Here is a 13,782-nt window from a genome sequence, read left to right as displayed (position 1 = left end):
TGCTTGATGATGTTCTCAGACAGCAAGTCTTGTGTTACATGTTTAAGTGATGGCAGTGCTAATACTGTCCTGTGCCTCTTTTACAGCCCAGTGCAGGACTCTTTTGGCTACTTTGGTGCAGCTGCTGTACAAAGCTGTAATGCAGTTAGTCAAAATACCCTATGTGGTGCATCTGTAAAAGATGACCAACAGGTTTTGGGGAGGTCAGCTCTCCTTAGCCTTTTCAGAAAGTAGAGATGTTATTGTGCTTTTGCCTACTACCACTGAAGCATTGTCAATCAAGGAAAGGTCCTCTCTGTGGTAGAACAGAATGGGAGTGGTTGTAGAGAAAATCCAGTAACCATTTGCATATGGAATCAATCAATCAATCAATCAACATTTATTTATATAGCACATATTCATACAAAAAATGTAGCTCAAAGTGCTTTACAAAATGAATAGAAAAATAGAAGACACAATAAAAAATAAACATAAGTCAACATTAATTAACATCAAATAAGTAAGGTCCGATGGCCAGGGTGGACAGAAAAAACAAAAAAAAAACTCCAAAGCTGGAGAAAAAAAAAATCTGTAGGGGTTCCAGACCACGAGACCACCCAGTCCCCTCTGGGCAATCTACCTAACATAAGTCAAACAGTCCTCTTTGTATTTAGGGTTTTCATGGAAGGACCTGATGATGATTGTCACGTAGACTTCTGGCTTTCAGTCCATCAATGTTGGTGCATCATGATGCTTTGAGTAGGTGGTGGTGGCCACCACCACAAAGAAACCGGAAAAAGAAACAGAAGAGAGAGTTGGGGTCAGTATGGATTTTAGAGCCACTATGAATAGTTATTGTGATGAATTGAACATACAGAGTATCAGTATTAAGTTAAAGTGAAGTTATGAGAAGGCCATGTTAAAGGAATGTGTTTTCAGCAGTGTTTTAAAGTGCTCCACTGTATCAGCCTGGCGAATTCCTATTGGCAGGCTATTCCAGATTTTAGGTGCATAACAGCAGAAGGCCGCCTCACCACTTCTTTTAAGTTTAGCTTTTCGAATTATAAGGAGACACTCATTTGAAGATCTAAGGTTATGATTTGGAATATAATGTGTCAGGCATTCCGATATATAAGATGGAGTGCGATTATTAAGGCTTTATAAACAATAAGCAGTATTTTAAAGTCAATCCTGAATGACACAGGCAACCAGTGTAGTGACATCAAAACTGGAGAAATGTGTTCAGATTTTCTTTTCCCAGTTAGGATTCTAGCAGCTGCATTCTGCACTCGTTGCAAGTGATTTATGTCTTTTTTGGGTAGTCCTGAGAGGAGTGCGTTACAGTAATCTAGTCTACTGAAAACAAAAGCGTGAATTAATTTCTCAGCATCTTTCAATGATATAAGAGGTCTAACTTTTGCTATGTTTCTTAAGTGAAAAAATGCTGTCCTAGTGGTCTGATGAATATGTGATTTAAAATTCAGATTACAGTCCACGGTTACCCCTAAGTTTTTTACTTCCGTCTTAACTTTTAATCCTAGTGCATCAAGTTTATTTCTGATAACCTCATTGAATCCATTATTGCCAATTACTAAGATTTCAGTTTTCTCTTTATTTAGTTTGAGAAAATTACTATTCATCCATTCAGAAATACCAGTAAGACATTGTGTTAGTGTATCAAAAGAGTCTGAGTCATCAGGTGCTATTGATAAGAACAGCTGTGTGTCATCAGCATAGCTGTGGTAACTCACGTTGTAACCCGAGATAATTTGACCTAACAGAAGCATGTAGATTGAGAAGAGCAGCGGACCCAGGATAGAGCCTTGTGGAACACCATATAGAATATCATGTGTCTTTGAGATGTGATTACCACAACTCACAAAGAATTTTCTACCTGCCAGGTAGGATTCAAACCAAAGAAGGAGTTAGTCATAGTGCATGGAGTTTGTTGTTCAATTGACTAGGTATGATAGCGTTAAACGTTGAGCTGTAGTCAATAAAGAGCATACTAATATAGGTGTTGGGCTTTTTATAATGGTGCGAGAGGACAGCATGCACAGCCACACAGATGGCGTCCTCAGTTGATCTGTTTACCTGGTAGGCAAACTGGTATTGGTCTAGATTAGCTGGGACAAAAGCTTAAATGTGACTGAGTACCAGTTGTTCAAAACACTTTGCGATAACAGGAGTGAAAGCGACTGCTCAATAGTCATTAAGACAGGTTATCATAGGTTATCAACAGGTATGAAGGTTGTGGATTTCAGGCACAAGGGAATTATACATAAGGAGAGAGAGGATGAATATGTGTGTAAATACCTCCGCTATCTGGTCAGCGCAGGCTTGGAGCACATGTCCTTGCCCACCATCAGCACCTGCTGCTTTCCTTATGTTGATGTTACTAAGTGCCCATTGTACCTTTTTGTGTTAGTAGAACAAGAGGCTGTGAGTCTTCGATCAGTTTGAAGCTGACGGGAGACTGATTATTGTCTTTATCAAACCGAGCAAAGAAACTATTAAGTTCCTCTGCTGGGTTGGCATTGATGTTGGCTGGTGCATGGGTGTCAGAATTGGTCTGGTCTAATAAATCTTAATTTGTACTGAGACACACAGATGGTAGGGTCCAAATTTGCCCCCACCTACATGAATCCATGCACCAAATCTGCCTTTTGTCAAGGGTCCAGGCTAGTGGTAATAGTATAATGGTGTGGGGAATATTTTCATGTAACACTTTGGATCAAGAGTTGCATGAATGAGTCTAGTTGCTGAATATGTGCATCACTTCATATCCACAATTTACCCATCATCTAATAGCTGCTTCCAGCATGACAGTTCACCATGTCACTAAGCCCAAAGTCATCTTTAACTGGATTCATAACTATAAAAATTAGTTCAGTGTTCTTCAGTGTGATGCAATCATGTCAACACGGAATTTGTGTGGAATCTGTGTCATGAAAAATTGGGGATGTTTCGAGAGCAAAAGGAGGACCAATCCAGTATTACTATAGTGTTCCTAATAAATTTCTCAATGAGTGTATATGATAATAAAAATTAATAGGAAAAAGAAACAGGATAAGTGAGCGTCAAAGCAAGCATTTAAGAAATTTATTTTGACATACCATTGCTAAACATTATTGTACACTGTGTCATTCTGTACTCTGAACATTTGTTAAACGGTATAATGCAAATCATATATTGGAATACAGCTGCATGTGTAATTAAAATAATTAAATCTTTATTATTATAGTTTTGCTGTAATGGTAACAATAATACATTATTGATTTGTACCAGGGGGGCACGGTGGCGCAGTGGTAGCACTGCTGCCTCGCAGTTAGGAGACCTGGGTTTGCTTCCCGGGTCCTCCCTGCGTGGAGTTTGCATGTTCTCCCCGTGTCTGTGTGAGTTCCCTCTGGGCACTCCGGTTTCCTCCCGCAGTCCAAAGACATGCAGGTTAGGTGGATTGGTGATTCTAAATTGGCCCTGGTGGTTGTGTTTGTGTGTGCCCTGCGGTGGGTTGGCACCCTGCCCAGAATTGGTTCCTGCCTTGTGCCCTGTGTTAGCTGGGATTGGCTCCAGCAGACCCCTGTGTTTGGATTCAGCAGGTTGGAAAATAGATGGATGGATGATTTATACCAATCTGTCACTGTTTCTGTCTCCATTCACTTTACTTGCAACAATAAAGCATTATACTGTATAGCTTCCTATGTTGTAAAATAATATTTTGTATGTTTCCCTTATTCATTTTTTTATTAATTTTATTGCAATCCATACAAATTAATCAAGTTTTTACAAAAAGAAAAACTGAGTTAAGGACAAATCGATTCCCAACCCTGAGAGAGAGAGCAAGGCAAACGGCGTGAAATTTAAGGCTTGTACTTTTCCCTTATTCAACTGAATGGCATCTTTTTATTATTCTTTGTTAAAGTTAAATCAATAGTTTAAAAAAATGTTTTTGTGCTGCAACAGAAACAGGGTTGTCCCAATTTGCATTTCTGTTACAAAACATGTTACCTCTTGGCAAGGGTGGATGTTTGTGTGAAGCTGGTATGTGGTCCCATGCTCATCAGAGTTTTCTCTGGATATTCTAATTTTTATTATATTCAAAAACACATGCATATTTGATTATCCTGCGAATCAAAATAAGCCCTCTGTGAGTGAGTAAATGTGTATGAGAGTGTGCCATGTCTGCTTTATTAGCATGTCTGCAATGGAACAAAGAGGTCCAGAAAATTAAGGACTTTTCCTTAATTATATTATACAAATGCTTTGTATGCAGATTTTGCAGCACTAATACCGTTAAAATACATTTACAGAGCTTAAATAATGCAATATCCATCTACTCATTATCCAACCCGCTATATCCTAACTATAGGGTCATGGGGGTCTGGAGCCAATCCCAGCCAACACAGGGCATAAGGCAGGAAACAAACCCCGGGCAGGGCGCCAGCCCACCGCAGAAAAATGCAATATGCAAAAGAATTGGCTGTTTTGTTCAAAACACTTGATCTTAAAATCTTGAGTAGTCTTAGAAAACACACACATCTGAGCTGCATAACTATTTTGTAACCATTTGGTGTAGACCATCATAAATAAATTTGCAGCTCACAATGTTACCAACATACCTAACTGGTAGCAGCTGTTGAAAAGATGTGTTCTTCTAAAAGCTGAGACATTCTTTAAGGAGAAAATAGATTGTTGTTCCACCCCAAGGCTAAATTGAATCATACCATTTTCAGAAGTAGCTAAATAACAAAAGGCTGCCGCACAGTTTATAATTTTTTTATGTTACTATTAACTTTTCCCTTTCTCTTATGGCGGTAATCTGGGTGAATTTGTCACTTATGATTCAGCTTCACTGAATCTTTATTGTGCATAAACACAAACCATCTTTTCATTTCTTCACCTATTTCCTCCTTTCCTTTTGGTTCTTTTGCTTATGTTATATTTTTGTGTTTTTTACCCACACTCACACATTGAATGTTTATATTTTATATATGTTTCATTTCTTTTATTAATAACACTAATACGTCAAAAAAACAAATGGGAACCTATATGTTATGTGTGGAATGGCCATTTATATAAAATAATTTATTTTCTAATTTTTGTTAGAACTGAATTGTATCTGGTGTGAAGCCCGGGCGTGTACAGCCACCCTAACCCCGACACAGACAGTCAGGACACAGGTTTTAGTCCACACAGCACACAGTTTATTTATAGTTGTCTTCACAGCACACAAGGCTCACAGAGCACAACCCAGTCCCTTTTACCACCAGTTCTTCTGCCTCCACTTCTCTTCAAGAGCTTCATCCACTTCCTCCCAACTCAGGCCGCTGACTCCTGACCTCTTTTTATAGGGCACCCGGGAGGACTCCAGTTGCCCATCAAGCTTCTTCCGGAAGCACTTCTGGGTGTGGCGGAAGTGTTGCCAAATAGGGTCCTGCAAATGTTCATGCTCTCTCTAGCGGTTGCCTCAGGCTCCAACAGGGTTGAGCTTCTATGCTCATGACCCGTGTGCCCACAGGAAACCAAGGGGGCTGCCCTCTGTCAGTCTGGGGCAGAAACGGTCTTGTAAATACTCTCTCCCCCAGTCCCTCCACATTCAGTCAGTCCCAGCCGGGTAAGGGTCCTGACCTGACCGTCTGCCAAATTGGGTAGTTTTCGTAAAATTGAATCTCATTAACTGTTACCTGAAGAATAATAAATAGAAAGAAAGAAATACAAAATGTTTTTGAACACAGTATGTATTTTCAATGTCCTTAAAGAATGTTCCCTTTCTTTTGGCAAAAAAGAAGATCAATTACGAGATCAAAGCAAAGAATGATGGGTTCACTCTCTAATGAAATAATTAGATTTTTAAAGCTATGGTGATTGTGCAGATCACAGTACATTTTGCTAGAAATTATTTTCAAACACAAAAACTGAACTTATTCATGAAATGACACCATGTTCTGTCTTAAAATAAGAACACGTGGTGCGAAGTATGGCGATTTATTTGGGCATATTTAAACTTACTATATGTGATATCCTTCAGGTTTTCACTGAATGAAGCAGAACTTGTACAAATGTTTTTATGGTATAACAAATGTAAACAGGAAACAATATATTTATCCATTAGTTGTAATAATTATGGGTCACAAGCTGGAACATGTTAAGCACATTTTGTACTCTTTTTTTAATAACTTCTGATAGATCTTTAACAGGCACAGTCTTTTTTAGTAGGCAGAGAAAGGTTCAGAGTCTTATTCTTTATCAGTTGTATCTGGACAGTGCAAAAAGGATCAGAGTGGTAGATGCACTTGAATTGTTATTATTTCCTCTGCAACTCCATCATCATAATTGATGTCTATCTAGTCCTGATAATCTGGCCAGTAGTTTTCTCCATGTGTTTACTCAGTCATTCATTCAATATGACCGATATTTTGTGATTTTCTTAACCTGTCATGGAGGGATATACATTAATCTTTGTTAAGGTAGCTACCATCCTCTTCCAGACAGTATCTTCTTCCAGATTGTTTTTTTCATGTTTTATCTGCGTAACTAACCAATATCCATCCTAAAAGGCTAGTGTCCCTTGTTGTGTTTGTTGAACCAGATGGCCAGCTCTCAACCTATCAGACAGTTGTCTTGTGACTTTCCCATCAGTCTGTTGTAATGTACTATATAGAAAGCAGCCAGAAACATTCAAAACCTGGTTTTCACTCCTGCTTTCATCACTTCTTTTAAATAATTGTTTTATTTTTTTATTTTTGAAATATGCTTTTCTCTTGCACTTCCACTCAAATATAACATCAGCAATCCAGTATTCTCACAGAAAAAAATGTTGTTTTCTCCTTTTTTAAAATTCGTCTTGATGGATCACAACAAGTGATTTGTAATGAGGTTTTTCTAAACTGTTATACCTACTTCCTGTTTTAATCCATGTGAGAATTTTAACTCCTTGTTTTTCACATCTCATTGTACAACTTCTCTGGCACAAACATACCACTACGTGATGAAAAGAAAGGTTATAACATGCTTTTTACCACACTAAAGTTCAGCAGTCTGCAACAGATGAAGTGGTAACTGTAATTGTTCATATGCCGAGTTTTTAGCATTAACAGAAATGTGAGGTATTTCAGATGTGTAGAAATAGCAACTAGAAATGAAGTTGGAGAAGACAGCAGCCACTGAAGGTAGCAGACCCTGTAATGTCAAGAGCAAAAGACACGGCCACCAGTCCAGGAGAGAAAGAGCATTACAGCCTGGTACAAAGCATGTTGTTATATTTACACATATTGCAAAATATGCAATTTTTTTGTGTACTTTATTCATTTACTTATTTTGCTGACACCTTTATCCTAGGTGACTTGCAACATTTGAGATACAATTGGTAACATTTGATTTTTGTATTTTCCAAATAGAGCAGAGGCAGCTGAAGTGACAGTGTCAGTAGTAAGATTTGAACCCAAACCCATGGTTTGAAGCCCAAAGTTATAACTCCTATGCCTGTTTTCTTCACTCTAGAATTCTATTACTGTAGTTTATTTTTAATTTGATTTGATTTGACCTTGCTTGTTATTGGTCACCTCTTGTTTTTTTACTGTTACACTTTACAATCACAACCGTCATGCTGATGATGTCATGGCAAGGCACATGCTCCTAACCTCTCCCTTAGTATGTTTTTTCCCTTCTGTGGATTCACATCAAAGAAATCCTTAGTGCTGCATTTGTGCTTCTGTTTTTGGCTTCATTTTACCCCTGACTTCTGATTCTTGTCTAGCCTCTTGGTTTCTGTTTCTAGATTTTGATCTCACGGTTTTGACCCAGTGCTTTATTTTGACTACGTCTTTTGTCTTTTTGACCATTTCCTTGTCCTGTTTTCATTCTCACAGTAATTGCTTCCTCTATAGAACAGAGAAAGGTGTTATAGTGGATATAAGAAGGGGAGAGCTTGGTCATAATTAAAGGTCATCAAGTATATGTTTCTCTCTACTGTGTAGACAGTGACCTTAGACCTGGGGGATTCAGATTGCCCAAGCAGACCCAGAGTAGCCACATGATTTTTTTGAGGTTCTGTTTACTCTATACATTTTGTTAAGCTCATGCTGTGTCCACTACTTAACTTTTGTCTTGTTTTATTGTTAGTGTTATTTCTGTATTTTTCCTTTTGACTTGTTACCAGTTTCAGTTTGATATTATTGCTTTTCGTTTCTTTAGTTATTATTTTGTAATTGTTCTCATTTTAGTTAATCATTCTGTGACTATTTTGTTTTGTAGTAATCTATTCCTGTGTAATTATTTTCAATTTGTGTTTCTTAATATAGAGTCCAAAGTTGCTCTGCCACCTAATCCTGCAGGTCTGCTGCCGTTTGAACAGACTTCTGATGCCCTGTTTAAGAGTTGATCATGCCTCAATATAATGGCTAACATATTGCATTCACATCTGTTGTTTTTGCCTCCAAATCGTTGAGTTGAACTATTTAATCTTTATGTGACACTTTTAGTTGTTATTACTATACTTTAACTTTGTTTCCTTGTGACAACTGTTAGCTAGACTAGTGTGCCAATTTCTTGTAGATTACCCATTAGAGTGAATTGTAAACCATTTTGTCAAGAGTTAATGTTTGGTATGTAATTATGAGTTTAAAATTTTGTTGTGGGATTTTCTACCGTTATTTCTTTACCTTTGAGTATTATTGTTTGAAAAGTCTCCTTAAATGTATCCCACATGCATTTTTTGTTTTAAGGTTCTTTGCTAGCCTTTGAGTTTCAACTTTTGTAAAGTGCATTTTCTTTTTGTGCACAGGTACTCAAGTAAAGTAATTAAATCATTTTTAAGGATTCCGCAGATTTTTCTGTTTACTCTCAGTTTCTAAAATGGATTATTTAACAACTTTTATCTCTCTCTCAATTATTTTTTTTTAAGATCCAACTATTAATAAAAAGGATTTTAGAAGGAGAGATCAAGCATAAAAATATACTCAGTTCAAAACACAACTTTATTTTGTAGGCATATTATAAAAATGTCATTTAAGTCAGATTGAAAGTACTGTAATGCGATGGGGAAATTAATCAATACTAGAAGTAGAGGTGGATAGTAAATTAGAAAATTATTTTTACCAAATTTAGAGGTTTTATATTACCATAATTTGACTTAGTTCTGCGATTTCTGTAATTACTATTGTCACATTTGTAAAAATGGGCAAAATGTTTAAGTATTAATATTTTTTCTAAATTGTTGTCATGTTCAAATATGCATGCTTGGTGATATCTGTCCTTCCTGAGCCACCTTACAGTGGGGCGTACCCAGTTTAAGTAGTGTATCTGCAACAAATACATGCAGCAAAGTTCATCCTTCTTGTTTAAGACTTTGGTAGCATAGCTGGTAAGTTCATATAGGTAACATTTTACCATTCTGTAATGCTACTTATAGTTTTAAAACTGTCACCAAACTATTTTGTCGTTTGTGTGCAGAATACTATGCTAGTTTACTTTGTAGTTTCACATCTGCTCTTTGTTAATAGAGTGGAGATTTGTACAGCTCATGTTAAGCCTGTCTCCAAGTCATTATATTGATAAAGGGAGGAGTTTAGCTGCTATATCTGTTACATCGTAAGAGTGAGATCAGAACAACAGTGTTACAGCATTTCTTCAACCATATCCATAATTTTACTGTAATAGCTAGCAGATGTATCTATTTTCATTACTGAGCATCATAGACATGCACCAGAGTAAGAGCAGGCATACATTCCCCCAAAACCCTGCACAATTCACTATCAGGTTTCCTTTTTGACATTAGACCCTTGTCTATATTCTCAAAGATTTTATAGCAGCACAATTCAAAAGGCCATTTCACCTAACCTAACCCTTCCTGCTGTTGCTTTTGCAGTTAACAAGCAGCTTCCCTCATTGCTAAATTATGGATAAGTAATGAACAGTGGCTATTAAGGCTAATTCTTTTTAGCTAACCCATTACGTTTAGATAACAGCATGCAGGTGTTACTGAAACCCAATGGATTCTCCATGTGACTTTTATTGAATTAAAGGAAATAGGCACCCAGTAATGAAAATGTTTAGCCTCCCAACTGGATTCTACCTCATTAGCTTTAAAATATTTGTATATGCCAAATAGGAATATACTGAAAAGAAGGTAATAGCCACAGTATACAAACTTATTAATTATTATAAAAAAATAATATTTACTTATCTAGATGCATAAACTAAGAACTGTATCTTTTAAACTATAAGCTTATTTAAAGTAGGTATTTTCAATATATATATAGCTTGTTACTAAGGCTTTTATGGTGAATCACAGTTTTCTTATTATTAAATTAATCATTATTAAAGGAAATAGATTAAATTATTGTAATTAATAATGTTATCACTGTCACACAGCATTTCATTAATCAGATGTTTTGTAAACTAGTGTAAGAAACACAAAGTTAATTAACATTCTCTTTACGTCTATAGCATATCAGTTAAAGCTAGCTATTTGGTTTCGCTTCCCTTACAAATTATTTCCTCTGAACTGAGTAAATAAATACTTTCTTCCTTTTGCTCATTAAATTGCAGAAATTACATTTTCGTGGCATAGATTAAAGTAACCAAGTATTAGATATCAGTATGAAAAGTAAAATAATAGACTTTAACCAATAAATCAATACAAAGACAATAAATCATTTACTATGGAAGAAATTTCAATTCAAGTTTCAGGAAACTAAGAATCAGACCCTTAGGTTCATGCAATTAACAATGATACCTAAGAAAAGTATAAAATCCAGACTATTTGTCAGGAGACATGCTTGGGTGGGAATTAGGCATTGTACACAAAACAGTAATAGTTACGCTTTAGAATAAAGACTGCCACTGCCTCCTCCAGACAATGATAACAAAAAGGGCACCTGGATGCAAGAAAAGGTGGAGACAAGATAGCTGTCATCAAGGCGGTAGGACAGTATTACCAAAGGTAGACTAAAGTTCAAAACTTGCTTGCTTTTTATGTTTATTTTTTTAACACAACAAAATTCTCAAACCCAGCTTAATTCAATTAAGGATGAATAGGATCTGAATCAGCCCTAAATAAAGCATCAGCCATTCACAGAACATATAATCACTAAGGTGAGTTTTGAATCAGCCGTCAACCTAATTGTAGGATCTGGAAGGAAAACTGGAGTACCAAATAGAGGTAGATCAGATAATCTCTGCACTGACAAGACTAGGCAGAGAATTCAAACCCAAGATGCCGGATCATTAGTGCTAACCACGCTGAAACACTTCTTTGAATATGTCTTATGTAAATTAAAGTTAACAGGATAATTTGCTTATGTGTAAAAAAGACTCTGCATGAAACATCTCTAAACATAATTACATGTCTTTAGAATAAGCATAACTTTCACTGTAAACTATACAGCCACATATATAACAACTAGCAAAATACCCGTGCTTCGCAGCGGAGAAGTAGTGTGTTAAAGAAGTTATGAAAAAGAAAAGGAAACATTTTAAAAATAACGTAACATGATTGTCAAAGTAATTGTTTTGTGTATTTGGCGGCAGTGTCACAAAGTTGTTTTCGTGTAGCTGCATCAGAAAATGTACCATGACGTCTGACAAAGGAACATTTTAATAATAACGTAACATGATTGACAATGTAATTGTGTTGTCATTGTCATGAGTGTTGCTGGCATATATATATATACTAGCAAAATACCCGCGCTTCGCAGCGGAGAAGTAGTGTGTTAAAGAAGTTATGAAAAAGAAAAGCAAACATTTTAAAAATAAAGTAAGATGATTGTTAATGTAATTGTTTTGTTATTGATATGAGTGTTGTTGTCATATCTATCTATTTATATATATATATATTTATATATATCTGTATATATATATATATATATATATATATATATATATTGTAGAAATAAAGAAAACAACACAGCATAAAGGGTTGGGGTTTCCGGCCCCGTATACTGTAACAACTTAAATTTCTCAGATACAATCAGGTCAAAAGATAAACAAAATCATTTGCTTATGCGCCGACGCCTTCACATGCGCCGGCCATTTTATATAGGAGGAGCTGGAAGTGGAGGAATGGTGGGAAGGAGGCGTGAGGGATGACGGGATTCGTGACGTCAGGGAAGATGGCGGAAGAAGGGCGGAAGTGGACGTGGTGCGGTCAGGTTATGGCGGCGGGCGTCTTTTTCCTGAAAGAGAGAGCAGAAAGGTTAGTACCCGCCATTCCCTACCGACAAATGTCGCCGAGCGATTTGGGTCCGCCAGCGCCTCCTACTCGCCCATGCGTGACACGACCCCCTCAGCCCAAGACCATCCGGTCGGGCGGACCTAACCGAGAGGTCGTGGATGCGGGAGAGGGCATCGGCGTTGGCCTGAAGGCCGCCGTGGCGATAAGTGACCGTAAATTTATAGGGCTGCAAGTCCAGGAACCACCTGGTGACCCGCGGATTCGACTCCTTGTGAAGGGACATCCACTGAAGCGCAGCGTGGTCAGTCACCAGAGTGAATTCGCGACCCAACAGGTAATACCGGAGATAAGTCACGGCCCACTTAATAGCCAGGGCTTCCCTCTCCACCGCCGCGTACCGGGTCTCTCGGTCCAACAATTTCCGGCTCAGGTACATCACGGGGTGTTCGACACCATCAACGATTTGGCTCAACACGGCGCCGAGGCCTGTGTCCGAAGCGTCGGTCTGGAGGATAAAGGGTAGCCCAAAATCTGGGGTCCGCAATACAGGTGCCGACGTAAGGGCCTGTTTTAGGTCACTAAATGCGTGTTCTGCTTTGTCGTCCCATACCACATGCAGGGGAGCGCCCTTCTTTGTCAAGCTAGTCAAGGGTGCTGTCCTTTCGGAGAAACGGGGCACGAACCGCGGTAGTACCCGCTAGCCCCAAGAAAGCCTGCACCTGTCTCTTGGTATTCGGACGGGCCATTCCAGGATGTCTTTGACTTTGGAACACTGGGGTCTCACCTGTCCTCGTCCCACAAGGTAGCCTAAATACTTGGCCTCCTTCAAGCCAAAGAAACATTTACGGGGGTTAATACGGAGGCCGGCTTTAGCCAGCGTTGCGAGGACAGCCGAGAGCTGCAATAGATGTTCCTCCCAGGTGCCGGAATAGATGACGACGTCATCCAGGTAGGCGGCACTATAGGACTGGTGGGGCTTCAGCACTCTATCCACCAGACGTAGAAAGGTCACAGGGGCCCGTGCAGCCCAAATGGGAGGCCCTTGTATTGCCAGTGTCCGCTAGGGGTGCTAAAGGCAGTTTTTTCTTTTGCAGATGCCGTTAAGGGAATTTGCCAATACCCTTTTGTCATATCAAGAGTAGTCAGATATCGAGCCGCACCCAGCCGCCGAGGAGGTCGCCAATGCGGGGCATAGGGTAGGCATCGAACTTGGAGACCTGGTTCAGACGTCTAAAGTCGTTACAGAATCTCCAAGACCCGTCCGGCTTAGGAATGAGGACAATCGGACTGGACCAGGGGCTGTGGCTTTCCTCGATGATGTCCGAGTCCAGCATCCGCTGTACCTCCAGTTCCACCTCGGCGCGTTTTGCCTCCGGGAGTCTGTATGGCCCTCCCGGACGACTACCCGGTTCCGTGACTATATCGTGGGCAATCAGCGTAGTCCGCCTGGGGACTCGCTCACCACCTCGGGATGGCGAAGATGGCCTGGGCAATCTCCTGCCGTTGTATGGCGTTAGCTCGTCGCCGAGGTTAAGGGCAACCCGTGCTAGCGAACAGGAAGAGGGATCTATGTGTTTCGGGAGTCTCCTCCCGCTCCTTCCATGGTTTTAACAAATTAACATGATAGATCC

This window comes from Polypterus senegalus, chromosome 3 (assembly GCF_016835505.1).
Source record: "Polypterus senegalus isolate Bchr_013 chromosome 3, ASM1683550v1, whole genome shotgun sequence".
NCBI lineage: Eukaryota > Metazoa > Chordata > Cladistia > Polypteriformes > Polypteridae > Polypterus > Polypterus senegalus.
The sequence above is the reverse complement of the archived record's forward strand: the minus strand, read 5'-3'. Positions refer to the sequence as shown.